The 26664-nt window shown below is 45.9% G+C and overlaps 1 long non-coding RNA gene across 2 annotated transcripts; it reads left to right on the forward strand.

The window, feature by feature from the left end:
* Positions 1-14963: 14963 nt before the first annotated feature.
* Positions 14964-21013, forward strand: LOC141415003 (uncharacterized). Of its 2 annotated transcripts, none has more exons than XR_012440022.1 (4): positions 14964-15118; positions 17702-17816; positions 19939-19996; positions 20887-21013. It is a non-coding gene; the product is annotated as an uncharacterized lncRNA (long non-coding RNA). The 2 variants fall into 2 exon arrangements; XR_012440021.1 differs by having other exon boundaries at positions 14964-15096.
* The last annotated feature ends 5651 nt before the right edge of the window (positions 21014-26664 follow it).

A 26664-nucleotide genomic window follows, 5' to 3' on the forward strand; every position in this document is an offset into this window, starting at 1 on the left:
TTAAATTCAAATTTCAGATAAACAATGGATATTTGCATAGACATCTAAAAATTATTCATTGTATAGCTAAAATTCAGATTTCACTGGCTATTTTGTATATATATTTGTGCTTATATATGGTAGTCCTGATCCAGGAGTTAATGGAGGGTTTCAACTAAGGCTTACATGAGCCTGTTGGTCTAACCAACACCTGGCACCTTGAATGTCTAAAATCTTGGACTGGGCTGGGGATGTAGTTCAGTGGTAGAGCATTTGCCTAGCATGTGCGAGGCCCTGGGTTCAATCCCCATCACCACCTTAAGAAAAGTACTAGAGCTTGATGTGGTAGCAAATGCCTGAAATCCCAGCACTCAGGAAGTTGAGCTAGGATGTTCGAGGCCAGCCTGGCCTACACAGCAAGATCCTGTCTCAAAACAACAATAAAAGTACTAAAACCCTGGGCAATGAAAACAGATGCTTCTTACAATGAGCCAGGCTTTGCCAGCTACTGGATCCCTCTTGAGTTCTCCAGAAAGAGCGATCCCACTGTGGAGTGTCAGTTAAGTGTGCTCTGCTAATGTCCTGATGCTTTCAACTCTGGCCTGCCATCCTTTGTCACTGTGCTCACTCAATTGGAGCCATAGAATTCAATTAACCAAATGCTCCTTCCCTTGAGGATGGCTCAGTAGTCAAAATCCTGGCCTGCTGATGTCATCTTCGATTTAGTCCCTCAGTGAGTCGGATAGAAACCCAGAAGCAAAGCAACAAACAGGAATCCCAACTGTGCAACCGTGTTGCCTGCTCTGTCCCCTATCCTTCCTGCATGGTTAAAGGGGTCACTGGGCTGGGCCTCAGAAAGCCACACAGCCCTGGGCTCCCTGGACAGCTGTGAAGAAGTTGCTCAGTGGCCTTCACAGCAAGGACCCTGGGGGAGCTATTAGAAAAGCACCCAAGAGCCAACTCTCTAAGCAATTTTCACTCATAGCAGAAAGCCCACTGGGGAAATACACATCCTCTTCAAAGCGGTAATTCAGATGACCTGGTCTCAGCCTCTGGCTCCTCTTCTCCAGTTCTCACACACTCCACCTCCTGGGAAGATATTTTTAAAGCCAACCAAGCAGGAAATGGAGTTTAGGATTCTGCTCAAACAGTCCTGGAAGGCTAGGCACTGATGACTCACACCTGTAACCCTATCTACTCAGGAGGCAGAGATCAGGAGGATAGCAGCTCGAAGCCAGCCCAGGCAAATAGTTCAAGAGATCCTATCTCAAGAAAAAAAACCTTGAAGGTTCTAGAAGCATCCCTGTTGACTGTAGCCACAAATGACCCTTCCTTGAGATTCCTGGTGAAAGTTGTGGGCAAATGCCACCTCCAGCAGGAGATCCCCCACAAGCCTGTATCCACTCACCCTGTCTCTAGTTGTACCTCTCACCATGTGCTAAAAGCGGCTGCACAGGTGAGCCACAGCAAGCCATCCACGGCACCCTCTGAGTCCCCTGCACAAGGGTCTCTGTGCCCTGGTGCTCCCTTTAGATGGGGCCCACACAACCTCTGCCCAACTGGCTCTTACTGAGCCCAATCCCCAAACGTGTATCAGCCCCTCCAAGAGACCCTGCCCCTTGCTCTGATACTTTTTTCCTTTAAAATGCTCTTGATATTAAAAATACGACAAAAATATACTAATAAAAATAAACGATTCTAATCATAAATTTATAATCAACACATACAGTATGACATTTCAGTACACATAAGCAATGCATAATGATCAGACCCAGACCCACCACCTTGGACATATATCATTCTTTGTGCCAGGAACATTCAACATTCTCTCCACCAGCTATTTTGAAACATAGAATTAAAAAGGGACTGGGGGAGTGGCTCAAGTGGTAGAGTGCCTGCCTAGCAAGTGTGAGGCCCTGAGTTCAAACCCCAGTGCCACAGTTACTACCTGAGAACCACAGTAACTGTCCAACCATAGTTACTCTGCTGTGCTCTACAGAATGTTAGCTGTTGACCCTTCTAGCCGACCTCACCCTGTGCCATTAACCATCTTCGGCTCTCCACCCCGGCTGACGCCCCAACCTCTGTTGCCATGGATTGAACCCTGGGCCTTGGGCTTGGTCAGCACTGTACCAGTTGAGCTCTGCCCCTAGCCCTTTTATTTTTAGTTTGTTTTTGAGACAGCAACTTGCCAGCTTTGCCCAGGGCTGGCTTTGAATAATAATCCTCGTACCTACAGCTCCCAAGTAGCTGAGATTGCAAATATGATGCTACCCCTCTTTAACACAGCCTTCCTGACCTGTGAGGACAAGGACATGCCTCTGTCCTTGCAATGTGGGGGCTGAGGACAGGAAGTGTGACTTTTACCTCTCTGCTGGCAGGACCTAATGATGCTCAGGCGTGACTCTCTTTCTTTCTTTCTCTCTCTTTCTCTCTTTCTTTCTTTCTTTCTTTCTTTCTTTCTTTCTTTCTTTCTTTCTTTCTCTCTCTTTCTCTCTTTCTTTCTTTTTTTTCATGGTACAGGGGCTTTGAACTCAAGGTCTCATGCTTGCTTAGGCAGGTGCTCTACCACTTCAGCCACTCTGCCAGCCATGTTTTGTATTGGGTTTTTTCGAGATAGGGTCTCGAGAACTATTTGCCTGGGTTGGCCTCAATCTATGATCTTCTTGATCTCTGCCTCCCAAGTAGCTAGGATTACAGGCATGAGCCACTGGCGCCTGCTTCAGTATGATTTTAAGGTGATTTTAAGAACAATTTTAACATGACAGCAAATAAATAAAAGTTCCCTGTCACATCTCAGTCCCACTCCTCAGAGGCACCCGGTCAGGAGTAGAGCATCCTTCCAGATCTGACCATACATGAGCTGCCCAAGCTTGTGTCTGCTGGGCACAGCATAGCATGTGCTTGTCCAAGCTTCGCCTCTCTCACCTGAGGATACACCTTTCCAGACTTGCAGGTAGCAGGTGCAGATCTGCTGCGTTCCTTCTGTCGCTTTTGTAATACGTCATAAAAGAAGTCTAGAGACAATTCTGTATTCATGTAGATTTAAATCGCCTTTCTTCCTTTTTTAGATAGTGCTATAATTCTTCTTTCTGATCTTATGCAGATATAATTATGAGACAAATTTCTAGAAATGCAAATGTAGGATATAGAAAAGGCATTTAGGATTTGTCAAGTGCTCTTCCAAAAGGTGGCCACAAATAAACTTCTACCCATAGTGCACCAGTCTTTTTTTTTAAATACTTTTATTGGTGAATTGTATTTCTTTTGGGGGGACTGCTTAGTTACAATGTCTTTTGCCTACCTTCCTATTGGGTTATTTTTTTTTCTTTCACATTGATTTGTAAAAGTCCTTTAGATTTTAAGAAATTGGCCTCTCTTCTTTCTCTCTGCTGCATATGTATATAGTTGTTTCACTTTATTTATTTATTATTATTTATTTTTGCCACATGAGAGCTTTAAATTGAGAGCTTGTTTGGAGGTTCTAGCAGGGGAGCGCAGCTACTCGTATACCCTTGACCGAAGAACGGTCCTCCTCTATCGGGGATGGTCGTCCTCTTCGACCGAGCGCGCAGCTTCGGGAGGGACGCACATGGAGCGGTGAGGGAGGAAGGGGACACCCGCCTAGCCAGCCAGATCAGCCGAATCAACCCTGGCGATCAATGGGGTGACAGATGTCGCAGCCAGATCGCCCTCACATCCGAGAGCTTTAAATTGAATCATCAAATTTATCCATCTTTTCCTGACTTCTGAGTATTCATGCTTTTTTCTTTGAGGTAGTAGGAATTGAACTCAGGGCCTCATGCTTGCTAGACAAGCACTATACCAATTGAGATAAGTGCTTATTGAAAAGAAATGAATAGCTGGTGGCTCATGCCTGTATTCCTAGTTACTTGGAAGGCAGAGATCAGTAGGATCGGGGTTCAAGACCAACCCTGGGCAAATAGTTCTCAAGACCCTATCTGAAAATACCCAACATCAAAAAGGGCTGGCAGAGTGGTTACATGGTAGTTCAAACCCCAGTACTGCCAAAAAAGAAAGAAAGGAAGGAAGGAAGGAAAGAACAAACTCATAGCACTCATTCTTCATACCATAGTTTAGAATTCGTAGGCTCTTACATTACTATTTTGTGTACAACAATACTCATTCCTTTCCTCTACATTGAAAGCAGGCCTAAGGGAAGGAGGCACTAAGCTGAGAGGGTGGGCTCTTTTCTGCTCTTATGTTTGCTGTAAAATTTTGGTCTTTGCATGAAATAGCATATGAACACATTGTTATAATAGATTTAAACTCAGACATATATGGTAAAGAGGAAGCTCCTTAGAAGAAATGACCGACAGTATGGCATATACCTTTCTCTCTCTCTTTCTGTCACACACACGCACAGAGAGGGACATAGATATGATATTATAATACCCACTAACTCCCATGACTTTCTTTTTTATTTTAGTTGTTACGTATACATTTAATTTATCCCCTGTGTGAGTATGCAGACCTGCTGCCTTGTATCTAATGACTGTGGTGTAACTTACAGTAGGATTTAAAGTTCTTAGATTGGTAGTTCTCAAACTGTGATCTGTGAGCCTCTGCAGAAGCTCAGATCATCCAGGAAGTGCTCAAGGTCAAGACTACATGCTGTCTCACTGACGGTGCAAAAGCCCTGTGTGTGACCTGCTGGAGACTGACAAAAGCCATTTCACTTAAGTGTGTCCTCGATGAAGTTGTAGAGATCATGACTGTATGAAATCTGACCCTTTAAGTCCTTGTCCTTCTCTGTTCTGCATGTGGAACTGAGAAGAGACCAGAGGCCCTCTTCATTACATCGTGAAGCGCAGTGCTTGTCTGGACCAAAATGCTCATGTGAGGGAGCTGCAATCTGACCTCGCTGCCTTTTGCTCAGGGACATCATCTTTTACTTGAAAAGGACAATGACAGCTGGGCATGGTGGCGTGAGCCTGTGATACCAGTTGTGCAGGAGGAGTAAGTAGGTAGATTTTGGGTCTGAGGCTGGCCAGGGAAGAGCGTGAGACTCTATTCCAAAGATGACTAAACCAAAAAGGATTAAGGTGTGGCCCAAGTGGTGGAGCACCTGCCTGATAATTGCAAGGCCCTGAGTTCAAATCCCAGTACCGCCAAAGAAAAGAAAGAAAAGGACAACTGACAAACGTGAAGTTTCTTTTAACTTGGATGTTTGCCTAACATTTCCACAAAAATCAACCAAGTGAGCCTGTCACTTCAAGGAAAGCAACTGGCAATATTTATCGACAGTGATAGAATTCTAATTTTCAACTGAAAAATTAGAATTCAGAAAACTTATCTGTCACCTTCTGCTTAGTAACCTTCCCCATACTTAAAGATTAACTTGCTATAGGCAAAGACTAATGGGTGTGATTTTTGATATTGTATGATCAACATTTAGAAGCTCTGTTTAATTCAGTGAACTAATGTTTCAAATTATGAATGCATTATGCTAAAAAATCATGCATGAATAAAAGATTCATTCAAAGTCTAAGATAGAACAATAGATTATAATGTATCAGAGTATAAAAGGTGTGCTGATATCCACTCAGATTCCGAATTGCAGCCTACCATTAAGAAACCATTGCCAAGGAGCTGGCGAAGTGGCTCAAGTGGTAGAGCTCCTGCATAGCAAGTGTGGGTCCTCGAGTTCAAACCCCAGTACCAGAGAGAGAGAGAGAGAGAGAGAGAGAGAGGAAGGAAGGAAGGAAGGAAGAAAAGGAGGAAGAGAAAGAAAGGGTGCTAGTGGCTCATGCCTGTAATCTTAATTACTTGGGAGACTGAGTTCCAGAGGATCAAGGTTGGAGGCAGCCTGACCAAATAGTTTGTGAGACCCCATCTCCAAAATAACTAGAGCAAAAATGGACTCGAAGTGTGGCTCAAGCAGTAGAGCACCTGTTTTGCAAATGCAAAGCCCTGTGTTCAAACCCAGTTCCAAAAAAAGAAACTAACACTTGTCAAAGTTTTCTGTAGTGTCAAAAAAGGACATCTATAATTATCTGAAAAAAAGGAAATTAAGATATTCTTCTCTTTTTAAAGTGCATATCTCTATGAGACCATCTGGTCTTTAAATATTGCAATCAAACCGATAGATCCCAACAGATTGAATACAGAAGCAGGTGTGAGAAGCCAGCTGTAAATGTAAAACAGTGCATTATTCTCATGAAATTACTTTTTGTTTCGAAAATACATTTATTTTTCTGAAAAATACACTGGATGTAATGGGTCATTATTGTTATCTTAAGTTCAAGAAATACATTTATCCAAACTTTTGTCAGTTTTAATTTTCAATGTGGTAAATATTAATAGGTACAACTTGCATAATTCAAAGCTCTTTGTCATCTTTGAAATTTTTAAAAAGTTAAAGATTTCCTGAGACCAAAAAATTGACAAGTGCTGCTACAGATAATGAGCTCTTAGCCCTGGAGGTGAGCTGCTGTACATAACCTTGCCTTAGCCAGAACAGGCAGCTGAAGGGTCATTCAAGGACCATTGGCCCTTGAAGATTACCTATGTCCCCCTCTGTGCAAGATCCTCCCCAATCCCCAGCACACACACACTCACACATACTCCACTCTCTTTTTCTCTCTCTCTTCTTTCTCTCTCCTACTTTGCGGTTTCCTAGGGAAACCAGATAAACAGGTTAGTTAAAATTAAATATAAGTTTGAATCAACAGACTCTGGATGAGAACAAAAGAGAATCAAGTAGTTGACTTTATGAAGCCCATTTAGGAAATTCAGAAGCTGTGGTTTACAAACTTAAAGATCCCTTCCTCCCCATTACCCTTCCTTCCTTCCTTCCCATTACTAGGGTTTGAACTCAGGGACTTGCACTTGCTAGGCAGGTGCTCTACCTCTTGAGCCATGCCTCCAGCCCTTTTTTGCCTTAGTTATTTTTCAGGTAGGGTCTCAAATTTTTTGCCTGGGGCTTGCCTCAGAGTGATCCTCCTAATAACCTCTCATACAGCTGGGATCACAGGTGTCACCATGCCCAGCTTGTATGTTGAGATGGAGTCTTGCTAACTTTTCCCGTGGGCAGTCCTCAAGCCCTGGTCCTCTCACTTTCCCTTCCTAAGAAGCTGGGATTACAAGAGTAAGCCCCTGTGCCCTCTGATCCCCAGTGTTTCCAGAAAAATGTGCTCTGTTGCCTTGCTACTCAGAATAGTGGCTCACTGCTATCTCTGTAGCATCTGTAGCTTGTTAAAGATGCAAATTCATGATTCCTCATCCCAGACTAAGTCAGCATATTTTAAGATCCTGACTGTGTCAGTAAGCTTTCCATTCCTGTTACAAAACACCTGAGAAAAACAATTTATAAGGAAGAAGGGTTTATTTGGGTTCAGGATTTCACAGGTTTTAGTCTATGGTGGTTTGGGCCCATTACCTTTGGGTCTGTGGTGAGGCAGAACGTCATGCCTGGAGCACATGGTGGAGCAAAGCTTCTCACCTCATGAAGGCTGGGAAGCAAAGAGAGAAACGAGGAAGGTACCAGGGTCTTGATATCAGCAGCTAAGTGAGGCAGGAGCCCTTAGGGACAAATTCCTATATTAACACACCTTCACACCTTGTCCTTTCCTTTAGCTACAGCTGAAACCTTTTTGGGAAAAGAAACTAAAGATACCTAGAAGTGTCCATGTCTACCACGTTTTGTCCTTGAACTATGACCTTTAACTGAGGATATTCACTAAGATATATCTTGCAGGAATGTGCCCACCTCAAAGTGCTTCCCTATAGAAATATGTATAAGTTTCTGAATAAAACCCCCATGTTTTCTTTGGTCACAGGGGGCATTGCTTTGGAAACAAATCCTGTGCTCACCTTACCTTTTGCAGGTAATAAATCTTTCTCTATTCTTTCATTTCTTGGCTGTGCTTGTTTTGGCTTTGTATTCACCAAGATGTGAACCCATCACATTTGGTTACATCACTATCTCCTTCAAGGGCAAGCCCTCAATGACCTAACTTCCTTCCACTAGGCCCCACTTCTTAAAGGTTCCACCACCTTCCAATAGCACACAGGCTGGCAACCAGGCATTAGCATATGAGTCTTTTAGGGTGACATTTTAAGATCCAAACTGACTGGCACAGTGGCTCAAGTGGTAGAGCAAATGCCAAGCAAGTTGTACCAGCAAATTTTCATACAGAAAATTTGAAAAAAAAAAAAACTAGAAGAGATATGGCAGAGAATTTCTGGAGCTAATAAAAGACACCAGTGCACAAATTAAAGAATCACAATGTATCCCATGCAGTATAAGTAAAATGGCATGTCACTGTGAAATGGCAGATAAACCGACAGAAAGGGTTTGTCTGAGAAGCAGCTAGAGAGAAAGTTCACCTGAGCAACAGTGACACTGAGAGCTGAGGTCTCCAAACAGTGACAGAAGCCACAAGATCACAGAATTCAACATGCTGAAAATAACCACCAATGTAGACTCCTGCACTCTACAGAAATGTTTCTTGAGAACAAAAGCAAGCCAGTGTGGCACACACCTGTGAGAGACTGAAGCAGGAAGATCACAAGTTCAAGACCAGCCTTTGCTACCCAGTGAGTTCCAGACCAGCTTGAGCTACATAGTAAGAACCTGTCTCAAACAAACCAAGAAAGAAAGAATGAAAGCAAAATAGAAAACAGTTTCAAATGAGGACCACTGAAACAGTTTGTCAAACAAAGACCTAAATTCCAAAGGATGCACTTCAGGAAGAAGAAAAAGGATCTCAAAGGTAACCCTAGTCAGAAAGTCAGCCACATATGAAGAAATGGGGAGCAAAGACTGGTGCATACATGACTAAATTAAGTGAACACTGGCTATATTAGACAATAATAATGATGTCCTGTATGTTTTAAAAATAGAATGACAATATATGACATATTACATGCAAATTGAGCAAGGAATTGGCGTTAAAGGGAGAAAAAAGGACAAACATATTGTTTAATGTTGGATGTGGTTAGGCTAAGACTGTGTGTTGTAATTTCCAAGGTGAACTCTAAGTAAGTTGAAACAGAGTCTGTAACTTACAAAGGAACAGAGGGGGAGAGAGCAAAGTGCTGACGACAGTCAATGTAAAAGAAGGCAGGAGATGAGAGGAAACCCCATAAAACAGGCAGCATAATTAGGAAGTATAAATAGGGTGGAGGATCAAAGACACCTTTTATTACAGAAAATGTAACTAATGCACAAAATAAACAGAACAGTACAGTGAGCTCTTTGCACCATTGTCTTAACATTTAGTAATCTAGTTTCATTTATCTCTCATTTTTTCCCTGAAATGCTTTATTTTAAAACAATAGCAGATATTCTGTCACTTTATTCATAAATATTTTGGCTTTTTAAAAATCAGATAAAATTTAAATATAAAGCCAAAATACCATTATCACAAAAACTAGTATATTTAAACTGAAATATATCACAAATTATGTTAAATATAAACGGATTAAATAATATTGCTCATGAGAAAATTTGTGAGACTGGATGAAAAAGCAAAGTCTCAGTCTATGCTATTTACATCTAAAACACAAGCATTCAGAAATACTGAAAGTAAACAACGAGAAAAGATTTATTATACAAATACCAACCAGAAGAAAGTAAGTACAGACAATGCAAGAAAAGAATGTGCTACATATCTTGCCACCAGGAGTTGGTGAAGGTCCAAGGAGGTCCCCAAGATGGAGGAGCTTCTATCTGACCCATAGGTTGGTTCTTGACAATGTCACAGAAAAGAATTTCAGAATGAGTCATAAAGCATGAGACTAGCAGAGTTTTATTCAGCAAGTGATGGGAGGAAAAAAGGACACCCTCAAAGGCAGAGTGTGGACATTGAGAGGAACGCCATGAGTCATTCTACACCAGGGATACATACTCTAAAGCAAAGAAGGGTAGGGCTCAGTTTAATCATTCATCTAGATCACTGTTGCCTTGTTCTGAGTACCTGTTTGACACGATCATTCTTGTTGTTACGCTTTGAAGTTATCTGTTTGGCCCAAAGACATTATGTCTGTCCGGTTTCCTGAATCAGGGTCTTTGTGACATAAATGTTCACTCTCCTTGAGTCAAAGGATGGGTTTCCCAGATGTTTTTCCTTTAAGGTATTTGTCCAGGATATGCTTATCCAGAACTGGGGGGGAATCACTAAGGCAAGATTAAAGGCACTATTTTTCTCCTGTCTGCTCCAGCCTAGTAGGGGAGTGTGTGACCAAGAGTGTGTAAGTGTTCCTGGACCAGTTTTCCAAAAATGCAGTGTGGATTCTTAGCTCTTGGCTCTTGATTTCCATGTCTCCTTGTCCCCAGTCTATAGAAAAAGTTGACCATGGTCTTCCACCCCCAGCTGCCCTTCGCCCGGGAAATGTCCAATTCCCTGTCTCAGGTGAGTTAGGAGTAAGCCATAGGTCTTAGCTTTGCTCACAGGTGAGGACTGAGGGCTTAAGAAGCCACCTGGCTTTCTCAGAGATCCCTGGCTAGGGAGGGACAGAGGCCCCAATGTGGAAATGAGTGTCTCTTCCACATTCTGAGATCTGTTCCCAAAGCTGATGTGGGGTTCTGGGAAGGAAAGGGGTTCAAAAATCTGGTGAGGCCGAGTGCCAGTGGTTCACGCCTATAATCCCAGTTACTCAGGAAGCAGAGATCAGGAGGATCGCAGTTCAAAGGCAGCACAGAAAAATAGTTTGTGAGACCCTATCTCGAAAATACCCAATGCAAAATAGGCCTGGTGGAGTGGCTCAAGTGATAGAGCATCTGCCTAGCAAGCATGAGGCCCTGAGTTCAAATTCCCAGTAACACCAAAAAAAATCTGGTGAGAAGATGGACCTCTGTAACAGGTAGAGTTTGGAGGGGGATCACTAAAAGTGAGAGTAAGTGGTGGGAGACACTGGCTCCAGTGTCCCTCGGCAAACAACCTCTAGAGAGATGGGAAGCCAAAATGGCTGTGTGCCCCCTCTATCAGCATGCCTTTCGGTAGGGTGTCTCCAGGCTGAGAGCCACAGGTGGGAGGCAGTGTGCCAAGGGGGTGCTCCAGGCCTCGGCCCCTGCCAGAAGAGCAGAGCTGAGTTCCAGTGGCTTTTTTATCACTATGTGGACACTGTGGCACTGAAGCCCAGAGAGCACGAGCAGGCCAAGGGCATCCTCAGGAGGCTCCCAGCAAGTCACCTCTATCTAACTCACTCACTCTGCTCACACCCGCAGACAGAAAGGAATTTTACAAAGGAAACGAGGCCCATGGGGGATTCAGAATTTGTGATTCATTCAGACCTGTCTAGACCCATCTGGGAGGAAAGCAGAACTGCAGGACTCCTCCTGGCACATCCCATCCCTTGCTGGTAGTCGTGGGGCCTCCTGGGGCCATTGAAAGAGCTGGAATGCTGCAGCCACAGGGAGCTGAAAGGACATTTAGCCTTGCTTGCACGCAGACAGAAACATGGACACAAAGTCGGGATTTGGCTACATAACTACAAAGACCTTTTGTGTTTGTATTCTTCCCTCACTGTCAGATTTTAACTACATCCAGACCAACAGATGGAACATGGAGACAGACACACAGACTCAGATGTGCACACTACCATTCCAACAACTTTCCCTTCCCGACTCAATCATGGGATCAATCAGCTGGGAATGACAGGAACAGAGGTGGCAAGGGAGGCCCAGGCAGGGACCTGTCCTAGCCAGGATCATGACAGGCGGCCCCAAAGATTTGGGAAGAAGGCTGACCTCACGTTGCACCTGCACCCTTGCTGCCCTAGTGGAGTGGGCATATAAAATAGACCATGGTTAATATCTAAAAAGCCCAGTGCAGTAAAATCTCTCTTGCAAAGAAGCTGTAATTAGTGTCCTGGTTGTGGTGTAGAAGGGCAGCTGGTGTTACGGAAATGCAAGCTTCAAAGCTAAATGGACCAGACTCTGACCTAGATTTGGTGCTTTCCACCCTGTAGGCCTCACCTACAGTTCACCTCACCCGTAAACTGGAAATACTAATGTCACCCTCATTCATAAAGAGCAGTGACTAATAAGTATTGATTTTCTCCCTTCCTGGGTTTCTTGCCTTCAGACGACACCTAGTCATACGGGGCATTTAGGGCAAAGGCTGGAACCCTAAGGCCAGCAGGGACCTCTTTGACAGTGCAAGAATTGAGTCTCGTAGCCCCTTTTTTCTCTCTTCTGTGTCGCCTCACCTGTCTCAGTGGCCGTCTTCTCCCAAATTAAATCCCATGGTTTGGCTGTAAAAGGCAAAGGGGCTGGAGGCACCATGAGGAGCGAACACAGAGCCAGCTGCCACCAGAGGGATAAAACCCGGGGGCCAGACCTGACAAACGAGGGGCAGGTGGCACTCAGAGACTGATGGTGTGCCTTAAGTCATAGGTCACGATGGGGCTGGGGTACAGGGGATGATGCTCACAAAGCCCACAGTGCAGGCCTTGCTCTCAGGAGCATGGGAAGGAACAGCCAATCCTGTGATGCTTTTTCTCAGTCCTTCAAGCAGATCATCCGTCTGTCCAGGCATTGCAAACTGGTCATCCACCAGCTGGACTTGGCCCACGTATGAGCGCATATCTGAACATTTTACATAAAAATCCAGATTTTTGCCTTCTCTTGAGAAATCAGAAACTCCAGAAGCCTTTCCCAAGGCAATAACTAAAATACAGTAGGTGTCTTCAGAGGCACATGCTCGGGACATCTCTCCACTGTCCTCACCATTCCGTGTCGCCTCGTACCTCAGCCTCTTCCCTCTGTCACATCACCTGTCTGCTGCGTGCATATGCACGCTGCAAACCTTGCTTTCCACAGTTCACAGTCATGTCAGGGATAGGACTGAGTACTTGCGAGGACATTAGCCCTAGGAGGAACGTTAAAGGTCATCTTCTGTGGTGGTTTTTTAACTTGTTGAGCAGAAACTGACCCAGAGGCTTAAGCAGACAATAGCAGGGCTGTTCTGGGCAAAGCTGGCTTTGCTATAACTGAATTTATTTAGGTGAGGAAACTGAGGCTCAGACTGGAGATATGGCTCACACCCAGAGAGTTAGAGACAGTCAGATGGAGCCGCTGAGCCTGTGCCCAGAACTGGCTTCTGTTGAGGGCTCCCGCTAGGGCAGGCATTGGTTGAGAGATACAAGGAGGAAAGAGGGGATGTCAGGGTAGGGAGTGGGCCAGGCATGGACACAAGACAGGTTTCCCACACTTGTGATTGGCTGGGTCTGGGTCCCAACACCCAGCACCTTAAGGATTGCCAGTAACCCCAGATTAACCCTGGGTGATGCGAATAACGCTCACAGTTCCTCTGCCTTATGGGAATACCTGCCTTCACAATCTCAGTGTGACAGCCTAAGCATGCTGGAAGCAGAAGCATGGTCTAAAAGGTTGAGACAGGAAGTTTGCATGAAAGGAGACAAGGCTGGATTGACAGGTGGCCTCGAGGACAGTTGTCTTGAGTCACCTTGGTGTTAGAAGTAAAATTGTGTTCAGACTCAATCAAAGTAGCTACAATGATCTGAACTCCAAGTCTCAAATTTCTCCCCAGTCATGGCTTAGGTGACAAGGATTTGTGATGTCATCTGAGCAGCCCAGAGGCTGGGACTCAGGTTTTCTTCTTTGTGCTGTGCAGTTTTTAGCTCTCAGCTATGTCTCGTGGCACAGCTTCCATAGACCCGATGTCACATTTGCACGACATGTCCAGGGACCATTTCTTCCCTGGAAGCCCCCCATTAGATAGATGCCCCATTATTTCTCATCAGCCAGCACCATGCTGGAGGCTGGCCGGGAGAATGAGATCACCACAATTGTCCTGTTCACACTGTGCCAAAGCACTGGGACAGAAGGACAGTGTTGCACACAAGGTGGCTCGGCTGGGAGGAGGACAGAGGGAATGGCTCTTGGGAAAGTGCCATCAGGGGCTCTGACAGCAACTTGTGGACTTCCTTCCTTCTGGAAGTCTCTAAAGTTGGGGGAGCCAACAGGGGTGAGAAGTCACCCCTACCTGTTATCTCCTGAGAATCTCTGAAAAAGCCATTAGGTCCTGATTTGAGCAATGGGCATCACAAAAAAAAAGAAAAACCAAAGTGGGGGGTCCAAGGTTATCAGGCTCTGAAGTGATAAGAGAACCCAAGCCCAGGGCTTCCTTTTTAGTTTGTATTACTAAATTTTAATTGACATATAATATTTGTACTTATTTATGCAATATGATATTATAATTCTATATGTGTAAACAATGTATAATGATCAAATCAGGGTAACTGACATTTCCATCTGCTGAAGTGTTGCCACTCCTCTGTGTGTGTTGGGTCCTTCAAGTTCTTCTCCTCTAGTGATTTGAAATGTATGATGAAATGCAGGTAAACCCAGGGCTTTCTAACTTTCACAGACTCGCCCTTGTATGTGGTCTTGTCTCTAGGGAACAAGATGGGGTTAAAGGGTCCAGGGCCGGGTAGGGTTCCAGCTCTGTCACCAACTTACACGAAGCACCCCTTCTTCAGTCTCAGCTTCCCTGGTTGTATAAGACATGGGTTAGACGCTGAAATCTTTAAGGTTCCTTCTAGCTCCAACACTGATTTGATACCTCCCAAAAGATGTCTGGGCTCCAGGAAAGAAATAGAGAGAGAGAGAGGAGGGAGGGAGAAGGAAGAAAGGAAGAGAAAGAAAGAGGAGAGGGGAGGAGAAGGGAGGCTAGGGGAGGAAGGAAGGAAGGAGAGAGAAAAAGAAAGAAAGAAAGAAAGAAAGAAAGAAAGAAAGAAAGAAAGAAAGAAGAAAGAAAGAAAGAAAGAAAGGAAGAAAGAAAAAGAAAAATGCAAGGCTTCTGTGTTTGCCCAGAAAGCAGCACACAGCACACGGCCCCTGAAAGAATCTGCAGGCTTCAGCTCCACCTATTTTGGGTTCATGAGTTCATCCTGAGACTGTGCCAGCCCCTGTGGTTTCTCATCTTTCCATCCTGGTCCGTATGACAAAATGACTAAAAATACTGTGCTCCCCACAGGCCCGCCACCCGGCCAACACCCTCCCTTGAATCAATTCATTTTCAGTCTTAGGTGTGTCACGGAAGACAGCCCAGAAAAGCCAAAATTGGAAGTTTTGAGTGTCAGTCACTTAACGTGGCCAGGCGGGAAGCAATCCTTCCAGCTCAGGTACTTTCTGCGTTGCAGCTGGGTGAGTTTGGCGTGTCTGAGCCTCAGTCTCCTTTTCTGAAAAGGGGGGCATGATTTCCATTTTGTCATATTGTGAGGATTAAGGCTGAGGTCCAGATCCATGTGCGTTCCCCTGGCCTCTCCTCTCTGCTTGGCCCCTTCTCAAAGGTTCTCTCCTGGTTTCCTCACCGGGAAAGCTGGCTCTGGGCTGGCTCACCGTCTCCAAATTGACCCACCCTCCCAAGGGCTGTGCAAAGACACTGCTTTCCTGAATTGCTTTCAGTCACGGGGATGGTCTCTGGGGTGTGAAAGTGGACAAATCATCCCAGTTTGGGTCTGTACACCTATTTCATGGCCCTGCCCATGCCAGAGCAGCTCAGGTCACCTTGTGCTCAGAGCCTCCCACCTCCCACCTCTGTTGGCGAACTCTGAAATTAAAAGGTGAAATAAAAAACCCTCTGATGCCTCGTCCCTAGGTGATGGCTGGTGTCCTAGAGTTTGAGAACAGCTTTTTGTTGTTCTCCACAGTGAGGAGCCCTGCAATTTTGGGGATGTTGTTTAACCCTCCACACTCTCAGTAATTAAAATGACTTCCTGCCATGGAGGAGGTGAAGAGTCTGGGGGAACAGGCACGTAGATGCTTATTTCGTTATTAGTAACCTGAAAATCGTCTTTAAAAGACTTGGACTCACACCAGACTTGAGTGTGTCCATTTTAATCAACATTTGCTCAAAATTTAGCTCACTATTGTCTATGACAAACATTCACCAAATGTTCACTCTGTGGGTGCCAGGTCTGTGCTCACGGCAGGGTAGGCCAGGGTGGGGGAACCTGGTGCTGTCCTGGGCTGTGTGGTGCGCACCTCTCACTGTGGAGGTGCAGGAATCCTGCTGTTCCCTGTCACCGAGGCAGAATGTCCACCTCATGGGCTCATTGGCCTGCAGTGTACTCATCCTGGTCAAGGACCAGACTCAAGGGGCTTTATTCTTGCTGCTTCTGGACCTTCGTGCCACCAGCTGCCACCAGGAAGCTTGTTCACGTGATGACAACCCAGGTACCAGAATGAGAATTCAGTGAACCAGCCCAGGGCCCTCAGGGCTCCCTGGTGCCTTCAGGTAGGAGTATCACTGTTCATGAGGCAGGATAGACAAGGAAAACGAGGCATGGGAAACAGGAGCCAGGAACTCACTGAATTAAAAATGGCTTATTAAAGCACACAGGCACTGTTTTCTTTGCTTTAAGCCTTACATCTCCTTAATAAGTTGCAACGTTTAGTTAAAAGGGAAAAGAAAGGAAAAAGAGCAGTTATCTCCCTCTGACCTTGCTGGCTTGCCCAAATGATTAGTGTGCTTTGAGAACTGAGCTAGGATATCTTAAAGAAAAATACTTACACTGGGGAAAAAGAACGCTTGGGAAAATTTACTCCTCTGGACACACACAAAGTGTTTGCAAAGGAAAGTATCACAAGGATGGATGGACTCCTGTCTTGAGGAGAGCATCTGGCAGGACCCATCCTTTGTTTAAAGGATGCTTAATCATTTATGTCATAATGACTCAAATTTTTATTTATTTATTTATTTGGCACTGGGGCTTGAACTTAGGTCCTCATGCTTGCTAGGCAGGTGTTCTACCACTTGAGCCACTTCACCAGCCCTTTTTTCATGATGGTTTTTTTCAAGATAGGGTCTCTCGAACTATTTGCCCAAGGCTGGCTTCAAACCATGATTCCTGCTTCCTGAGTAGCTAGGATTACAGGCATGAGCCACCAGCTCCCAGTTTGAGTCCTTGCATTTTAAAACCATTGTTCTCCTATATTCCAGCTTTTAGAGTTTCTGTTAGAAATGAAGCCCATTCTGGGCTTTTGGAATGATTCTTGGGTCCTCTGTCTCTGGCAACATGGAGGATCTTGTTTGTCTGTGGTGCTCTGAAATGTCTCAATGATGAGCACTGGTGTTACCGGATGATAACAGACACACACACGTTCATTTCTTTCATTTCTCTGGAGAAGATATTTCTGTCTCCTCTCAGAGGGCAGGGCAGGAGGGCAGTAGGGTTAGCACTCAACATTCATTTAATCCTGCTCTTCATGGAGAATGTAGATCAACTGTGCCTGGATCCTCCAACCGAAAGACCCACTGTTTTGTGGTTTATTTGCTCACAAGACATGGTCTCCCCATGTAGCAGAGGCTGGCCTCAAACTTGCCATCCTCCTGTCTCCACCTCTCAAGTGCTGGGATTATAGGTATGTACCATTATGCCCAGCCACAAAGAGACACTTTTTAATCCTTCTGAGAATATACCTCCAGGCTGCTCCTGGGGTGGGAAGAGCAGGTTCCTGTCAGTGAGGAAGGGAGGGGACACAGGGAGCTCACTCCCTCCGGCTATGCCGAATGAATCCTTATTTTACCAACCTCATTACCCCCAGTTCTAGACATGCCTGACACTGGTTGATCATCCCTTATCCAAAATGCATGAGACCACAAGTGTTCTGGATTTTTTCTTTCAGATTTTGAAATAGTTGCCTATATATAATGAGATACGTGTGGATGGGACCCAAGTCTAAACATGGAATTTATTTATGTTTCATGTAACCTCACACATGCAGCCTGAAGGTTGGATGACAGAGTTTAGAGGAACCTGAGAAGAAAACAAAGTGGATTGAGACATGAGCTGTTGTAGGTCCCTCAGAGAAGTGTGGAATCCTGACGGGTGAGACCCAGGTAGGTGGATGGACTGTGTCTTGTATCCTGTCTGGGACTCTAGGAGAAGAGGGTCACATAGGGACCACTGGGCCTTCATAGAGCAGCCCAGCAGAGATGGGACAGCAGAAAGAGGACTGAGAAATCCCCACCTGTCCAGAGCACCACAACCAGGTGTTCCATTGAAGCAAGGGAGGGAACATGAGAGGAGCCCATAATGAAGCCAAGCAGAGCAAGCTCCACTGACATAAGGGCAGTGGGCATAGGCTCAGAGGCAGCTGAGGCTGCATGGGTAGGGACCTAAACACACTGGGGCAAGAAGGGAGAAGAGAAAGGAGACGCGGGGTCACAGCCGCACAAAGTCATCAGAGCTGGGGGTCCATGAGGAACATCTGCTCCAATGTCCCCATTTTCTAGAAGAGATTCAGAGTGGGAAGACGACTTATCCCAGGTCACTCAGTCAGTGCAAGACAGTGTTCTTTTACAACGCCTCTAAAGAGGGCTGACAGAGTAATGGTTTCCTTGTGGGAAGTCCTTTCCTTGCTCTAACCCTAATTCCTTCTGTCCCTCTCTGTTTGTCCATTTTTATAAAGTTTATCTTTTGCCCTAAGCTGATCTCAGTCCAGTCATGTGAGTACATAAAAGGCCATTTTCAGTGGACTTAAAAAGAGAGGAATTGGAGTTTGCTAGCTAGAGGAGAAAGGTCACTAGCAAGGGTGTGTCACAGCAAAGGTGTATGCAGAAGAAAAGAGATGAGATCAGGAGCCCTATGTTTAGGGAATGAACTTAACCTCTTATTTGACACCCTGAGCTGCCTGAGGGCAGAACCATGGTGGTGTTCAGCTGCCTATGTCCCCATGGAACCCTTGGGAGGGGACTGCTGACCCATGTGTGTGTGGAATTTTTCCTTTTGCCATAGATTAAGGCACACGTCCCATTGGTGACAGTTTCGATGGTGACTCATAAAACCTTAAGTTAAAAAGAAGGTGAGGCTGAGTTAGTTTTTGGTCCTGCGCTTTTCTAGCTGGTTCTGTCAGCTTTAGCCTGAAGTCAGGGCTAAACCCTGCTGGGAACTAGATGATTGAAAAGGTCCTCCAAAAAGTGAAGTCAACACCAAATTGCCCTCTACTCCCCTCTACTCCCTCCCCCACCCCACCCCCTGTCCAAAATTACAAAGTAAAAGATGAGGAGGAACAGCAGTTCTAGCACTTCTTTCTTTTTCATGAGACCTGTGAAAAGAAACTTCCTAGCCTGTTTTTCCTTTGGAAAGAGTTTTTAACCTTTGCAATCTGACAAACCTACGTAAGCATTTGGCTCCACTACTGTCTGGCTAAGAGATCTGGACAAGTGACTTAACTTCTCTGAACCTTAACTGCTGGGAGAATTGGTACAGTGTAGATGAAGTGGCTTCAAGGGTTCGGCAAATATCAGCGTCCCTCTCCTTTCTGCATCCAGGTGGCTTTCTGTCATTGAAAGTCACTTAATTTCCCTATTCTCAGTTTTCTCACCTGTAAATGAAGGTCATTGGACTTTTGGTGCCAGCATTTTAAAAATAGGTTGGGTGGACCTCCTATGTCAGAGTTACTTCAGATGTGTTTTAAAATACCAATTCCCGGGCTCTTCTCCAACCTTGCTGAGACCTGCCCTTGTCCTGTCGCCCTTGAGTTTGGGAATGTCTGTTCTGTCTTCCCTTGTCTGTAGACTTCATCTTGTCTACAGTGTCAGTGCCGGGTTAATACCAGGTCCTCAGTATGCCCTTGTTTGCTTATTTGAACTTGCTGCTGGGACTGGGGACTATCTTTGTCACCATCTTGGTTCCACAGAGGACCAGCCTCTTGTCTTCACTGTGTTGTGATTCTTCCCCCACTACACACATACAGAGGGAGAGGGAGGGGGAGGGAGACAGAGAGAGGGAGAGGGAGGGGGAGGGGGAGGAGGAGGGAGGGATTGAGAGGACAGGGCAGAGGAAGGGTCCTGGCCAGACATCTATCAGAAATAGGGGGTCTGGAAAGGGAGAATATGTGGTCATGAACTTCAAAGGCTCCCTCCTGATCTGGAATCCTGAGCCCCCAGGTGGGTCTGATCCTGTTGTGTTAAGTCATATTTCTTCCTCTGTTTGTCAATGCCCTGCTTCTTTTTCCAGTCTAGCTCTTTTTCACCATCACTACCAGCTGCACTTTATAACAGACCAGTGTTAGCAGGTTAGTGTTCATGCCAATCCACTTTTTTTATCCTTTTTTTGTGTATCACATACATAGTGTTGTTTAGTGTGTTTTAAAATGTATGCAGGTGGCATCTCCTCATTGTTCTGTAACTTATTGTTTTCCTCAAAAACATGTCTTGAGATCTGTCCTCGTTGGCCCTCACATGGCCCTCGTCTACCTCCCCAGCTGCTGTTGGGAACTCCGTCCCACGATCTGCTGTTAGTGATTGTGTAGGACATTTCCAGTTTCTCCTTGTTACAAACAACCCTGAGACGATCCTTCTCCTACTGTCACCTTGTGCACTCAGGAGCTAGCATTTACCTAGACACCTAACAGGAGACTTGTTAGGTCACAGGATATTCATTGCCTTATAAAAAGCTGGTGCCAATTCACCCCTTGGTGTTATATGAGAGGACCCAATGCCTTCAATCTTACCAACACTTGATGTTGTTAGACTAATTTTTGCCAATCTGATGGGTGAACATGGTATCTTGTAGTTTTACTTTGCATTTTTCTGATTATTAACTCTGTTGAGTGAACCCATTTAAGACTTTTGCTTCTGAAAATTACCTACTCAGATATTTTTTCCTTTTATCGTTCCTTTTTTTGTTTTACAAAAATTCTTCAAACATCTTTATACTAGTCCTTTGCCTGTCATGTTTTACACGTATTTTCCTCTATTCAATAGTTAAATGTTTTACTTTGTTTGGGGTGTCTTTTGTTATGTAAAAGTTTGAATTTCTGATGTAGTTAAATATGAGGACTTTTTAGCCTATGGTTCTTACTTTCAGTGTCTAAGTACATTTTGTCTGTGCCAAGATCACAGATGTAGTTGTCTAAATTTTCCTCTAGTTATTTTACAGTATTTTTTTTTTTGTCTCTTTTAGGTCTTGGATTCCTATGAACTCTGTTCTTGCTTGCAGGGCATGGTAGGGGTGTAATTACATGATTTCCATACAGCGCTGCTTATTGAATCACTGTCCTTTCCCCACTGATTTATGACACCATTCTGTCTGACACCATTCTGTCCTACACCAAGTCTCCTTATATATATGACACTTTTCCTGGCCTCTGTTCAGTTACATGTTCTGCAGGTCCATTTGTGCATCAGTATACATTTGGTTTCAGAGAGTGGTCTTTCTAAATTCAACAGTGCCTACCTCCCCTGTTCAGAAGTCATCAAAGGGATATAGTCCACAATTCTTAGCACCACGGACAGGGCCCCTGGTAATTCAATTGCTGCTTATTTTTGGCCAACATTTCTCTTCCATTTTTCCCCAAATCCCTGTGACACGATCAGAATCGCTTAAACTGAGGCAGTTGATCTGATTGCTGTCTCTCACCAGTGTTTCCCATTGTTGTGCTAATGTTCCCTCTCCCTGCAATGCCCTTCCCACTTTCTGATTGTAACTGAAACACTTTCTAGAAGCTTCTCCAACTCCCAGGGTCCTCCTCTGTACTCCTAAGCACACTTTGCTCATCTCTCTCATGGCTCTGAGGAAGTCTCCTCGCAGACTTGATGGTGTACCACATAGAGTAGGGGGCCTCTCAGGGCAGAACGCATCTCATGCATTTGTGCATTTTCTCTTCCTTAGTCTACCACCTGCCCGGGTCTAGCTTGTGTTTGGTGTGCAACACCAGCTGCATTCACTGAATGCCTGCTTGGTGCTGTCCCCTTTCTTATTTCAGACTTACAGCAGCCTTGGAGTCCCACACTTCAGATGAGGACACTGAGGCTCAGAGAAATGATGCAGCCCACAAGTCCATATAACCATATGCGTACAAGCTGAGATACAGACCCGGTCTTTCTGACCTTAGGACCTGCACTGTTCCCACTACAGTCTACCCTGGGGTGCAGTAAACACAGAACCACAGAAGGCAGTCCCCAGGGAGTCGCTCTGAGGGATGGGCTTCTAGCAGTGCTGGGCAGGCTCCGGTCCAGACCTCAGTCCTTTTGGCCACTGTCTGTGGCACCCATACTTGTGTTTGTGGGACAATCTCCACTATGTTTCCAGGGGAACAAGGCAGCCTGCCCAGCCACTCACCACCGCAAGCTGCCAACACCCACCACGCCTAGCTTGGGGTTTGGTTTGGCTCCCATGGTATGCACACTCCATTTTTGTATTGTAGGTTTGCTAACCAGGATGCGAGGTGCCGCGTGGGTGAACTCATCACCTCTGGTCCCCAAGTGCTCCCCACTGATGCCTCTTGGCAGTGAGCTTCCACAGTTAGCTCCAGGGCAGATCTGGAAGGTTGATGGTCTCCATCCATGTGTCATAGTCCTTAAGCTCCTTATTCGGACAGGTACTGTCGCCACTGATCTGGGTGCAGCCGTCAGATTGGGAAGTTGAAATGGCAGTTGACACCCAAAGCTGGAACAAGTGTTCCTCCCCACCTCCACTTCACTCAGTTCACCCAGGCTTCCGTAGCTGCCCAACAATCAAAGCCGGGGTAGCAGAGGGGCCAGAGCTGAGACCAGAGCCTTGGGTCTGAGTCAGGACCATGTTAACCCTGCTTCTCAAAGTTGAGTCCTTTTTCATTCATTCATCAAACACTTACTAAGCACGACTTTATACCAGGTCCTATGCTGGGTCTTGGGGACACCTGAATGGGACACGCTTCCTTCTCTTGCCCAGCTCACTGTTCCATGGGGATGTCAAGCATGTCCCCAACCAAAAGGGGACATAAATCCCCAGACCTGGACAAGACCCTTCTATCTCCCAAAACTTATGGCTGTCTCCATCTCAGGCCCACCGGTAATGAGAGGTTCTTAAGAACCACACACAGCAAGGTGGTGCAGGTGTGCACGTGGGTCTTGGGCATGTGACCTCTGGGCTTCCGTCTGACTCCCACACTTACTGGTTCCTTAATCTCCCTGTCCTGTGTTTTCTTATCTGTGAAATGGGGCAATAAAACCTGCCTTAGGGGATGACTGAGGACAAAGGGCGATCACACATGCACAGTGTCCCCACCCTTGGAGCTCACTGAATGTAAATGTTTCTCTCCTGTCCTTTTCTGCCAGACAGGACAAGTTTTTCAAACATCTGGTATCCTGGAACACCACGCCCTCGTGTGGGACATTTAGGAGGACAGTGAGTCTCACATTGTCCAGGCCATCGAGGAGGAAGTGGCCAGGAGCAGAAGTTCAGGACACACAGAGGACCAGGACACACAGACGTCACACACACACCACACCCATACCACATGTACCACACATACATAGCACACAAGAGGACCACACAGCACACACGCCTCCTGATTCCAAGACTGCCTTAACAAATTGCCACAAGCCGGGTGGCTTGAACAACAGAAATTCACATCTCACAGTTCTGGAGAATAGAGGTTTGAAACCAAGGTGGCAGCAGGCCCCGCTCACTAAAGGCTGCAGGGGACGGCCCTTCCTCATCTCTCCCAGCTTCCACATTTGCCACTATCCCTAGGCTTGTAGAGTCACTACAGTCTCAGTCACCATCTTCTTGTGACATTCTCCCCTGTGTCTATGTCTCTCCTCTTTCTTTTTTTCTTTCCTTCCTTCCTTCTTTCTTTTCTTTCTTGATTATTGGGGGTCCAACCCAAGGCCTTGCATATGTTAAGCAAATGCTCTTCCACTGAGCTGTACCCCAGCCCTCTTCTGCTCTTCTTATAAGGACACTAGTCCTTCAGGACTGAGAGCTCACCCTACTCCAATGTGATCAAGCCTTGACGAATTACATCTGCAATGAGGTCACATTCTAAGATTCTAGGAAGGAGATGAATTGTAGCAGACACTGTCTAACCCAAGGATGAGCGAGAGTGGAAAGAGATGAGGTTGAATTCCAGGGCTTGCCGATGAGCGGGAGAGAAAGTGAAGGTGAGGATGACATGGAAGTGTGTCATAGACACTCCTGGGCAGCCCTGCCAGTCAGATTTGAAGAGCAGTAGCTGATGGAGAGCAGGTCAGTCGCTTGCCACAGGTTGGATGGGAACTCGCCTCTGCCAATTCCAAAGCCCAGGAGCCTGTTCCCATCAGCCTGGCCTCGGCCCTGCAGGTTCAGCATTCCAGGCAGATATGAAATGAAAACTTTGATACTCCACAGCCACAATACTCCACTCACATATCACATACAGACGTCACACACACACCACACCCACACCACATGTACCACACATACATAGCACACAAGAGGACCACACAGCACACACAGGCCACACACCCACGGTGTGATGCTCACTCAGGCTGGGGCTCAGCCTGGAGCTCACAGTTCCAGCCCTTCTGACACCAGGCCCGAGCACTACACTCAACTTGGTGGGGTCTTGGCTCTCAGCTTCCAGCATGAGTGACATCAGTGCTCTGTCTGTACTTCAGTTTCCTGTAAGTGGGAGGTGCCAGTCACCTCAGGGATGTGGAGAGGACTGGAAATAGTACCAGGCTAGTTCTGCTCTTGGGCCATGTGCTGGGTTCCAGTTTACCTCAGTTTCCCTACTTAGGGACCTGACAACACACTACAGGGTGCTCTTTGGCAAAGGCAATTAAGGCAACAAGTGTGGTTAAGCTCCCGTATCAGACAGGAGCTTTCGGGAGCCCTTTTAAAGCCACTGGGCCTCCCAGGGCCAGATGACTCCTTCCTGTGCGTTCAGTGTGATCTGTCACCCTGCAGATAGCAAAGAAGACTAACTGGACAAGCATACATTTAGAAGGCAAGTCATTTTACTTAAAAAACATCCCATGAAGGGCTGGTGAAATGGCTCAAGTGGTACACTGCCTGCCTAGCAAGCATGAGACCCTGAGTTCAAGCCCCAGTACCACACATACACACACAAAAAAGGTACAACATGAACTTGCCAGGTGCTCACGCCTATAATCCTAGCTACTCAGGAGGCAGAGATCAGGAGGATCACAGTTTGAGGTCAGCCCAGGCAAATAGTTTTCGAGACCCTATCTCAAAAGATAAAAACAAAACAAAAAAAACCCATCACCAAAAAGGGCTGGTGGAGTTGCTTAAGGTGTAGGTCCTGAGTTCAAACCTCCACTGCAAAAGAAAACCTCACAGAAAGCCAGGGCAGACAACAGCAGGCACCATCTCTGCTCAGTCAGCTGCCTTTGCCCTTTGCCTTTGTCTATAGGACATCTCAGCCCCGGCCTGCCTGGAATGCAACAGGGCCTCTCCTGAGCAGATTGCCTCAGTTTACACAACAGTTGGGTGAAAATCTTGGAGGATGGCTGGCAAGCATACACGCATACACACACACACACACACACACACACACGTGCACCCATGTTGAAGATGCAGAGTGTGCTTTTCTTGAATGCCTGGAAATGAGCTTATTTCTGTGCATGTGTGTGACTGTGATAGAAAGAGACAATATAAAAACATCTGCTTTCAAATGCATTTTCTACCATGACCAGTTGTTTTTGTTTATTTTTGTTTGTGTGTGTGTGTGTGTTTTGGTGGGACTGGGGTTTGAACTCAGGACTTCACTTTCAAAGCAGGTCTTCTACCATTGAGCCATACCTCCAATCCATTTTGCTTTGGTTATTTTTGGAGATGGGGGCCCGTGAACTTCTTGCCCTGGCTAACCTCACAAATAACTGGGATTACAGGCGTGAGCCCCTGGTTCCTGTCTTCCACCTTGAACTTTTATGTCTCCACCCAGACATTAAACTCTCCAAACTCCATTTTTCACATCTGTCAAATGGGGACTGAGGGTTGCTGTGAGCTTCAAATAGGACAAGACAATGTATGTGAGCACCCTGGCCCAGACAGCAATAAATAATTTACTGCTGTTTGTTCCTCCTTCGAGAATTTTATCAGCTATTAATTACGCCTTTGATCCATCACGTATGCATTCTGTAAACATTGATCCATCACCTGTGCTGTGACTAGTCATGACCTGAAGTGCAGGAAGCAGGAAATGTACCATCTTACCTTTGGGGAGTTCACGGTCTAGCAGGGGCGGGGAAGTTGAGTGAAATGCCATCTGTTCGGCCCCTTGGTCAGCCCCACACTATCCCCTGTGTAACAGTCCTGAAATGAAACTCTGACCCTCCCCTTGCCATTCTGCATGGCTCCCAGCACACACAATAAAGCCCTCAATTGTCTCAGGCTCACTGAATCCTCAAACACTATTGCTTTTGTCTGGACAGCTGTCAGAGAGCTGGGACTCCTCCTGGACTCCTCCTTGACCCTGTTCCTTAGACCCAGGTCAGGCACTGATGGGGAACACTTCTCTTGCCTGGGGGGCCCTTTGAGGGGGACAGGCTATATCTTGCGCACCTCCATTCTCCAGGGTAAATTCAGGGACTGGAGCAGGTGCCCAAATAATTCAGTTGAACTGAGTATTTGTTTTAAGAAACAAACTTCTGTTTTAAACACCCCTTATTAGTCAGCAGTTTTGGAAAAAGAAACATGTGACCATCCACCCTGCTGAGACAGAAGGTGGCCCCTGGGAGGCCAGGCTGCGGTCTGGGCTTCCCAGCTACCAGAGCCTGGTGTGAGCTGAGCCCCAGTAACCCTGCATGGCTCCTCTGCCTGCCGTCCCCTGACCTGGCACTTTCTATTTCCAGTTCTGCTCCCATGCATCTGCTCAGACTCTTTTTGGCGAGTCGTTTTGGAAAGAGGAAGGGGCCTTGTTTTTGAGAGTGCTCAGGGATACTCCCAGCGGGCTGAGAGATCAATCTGCAGCCA

Source organism: Castor canadensis, chromosome 12, assembly GCF_047511655.1.
Source record: "Castor canadensis chromosome 12, mCasCan1.hap1v2, whole genome shotgun sequence".
Lineage (NCBI taxonomy): Eukaryota > Metazoa > Chordata > Mammalia > Rodentia > Castoridae > Castor > Castor canadensis.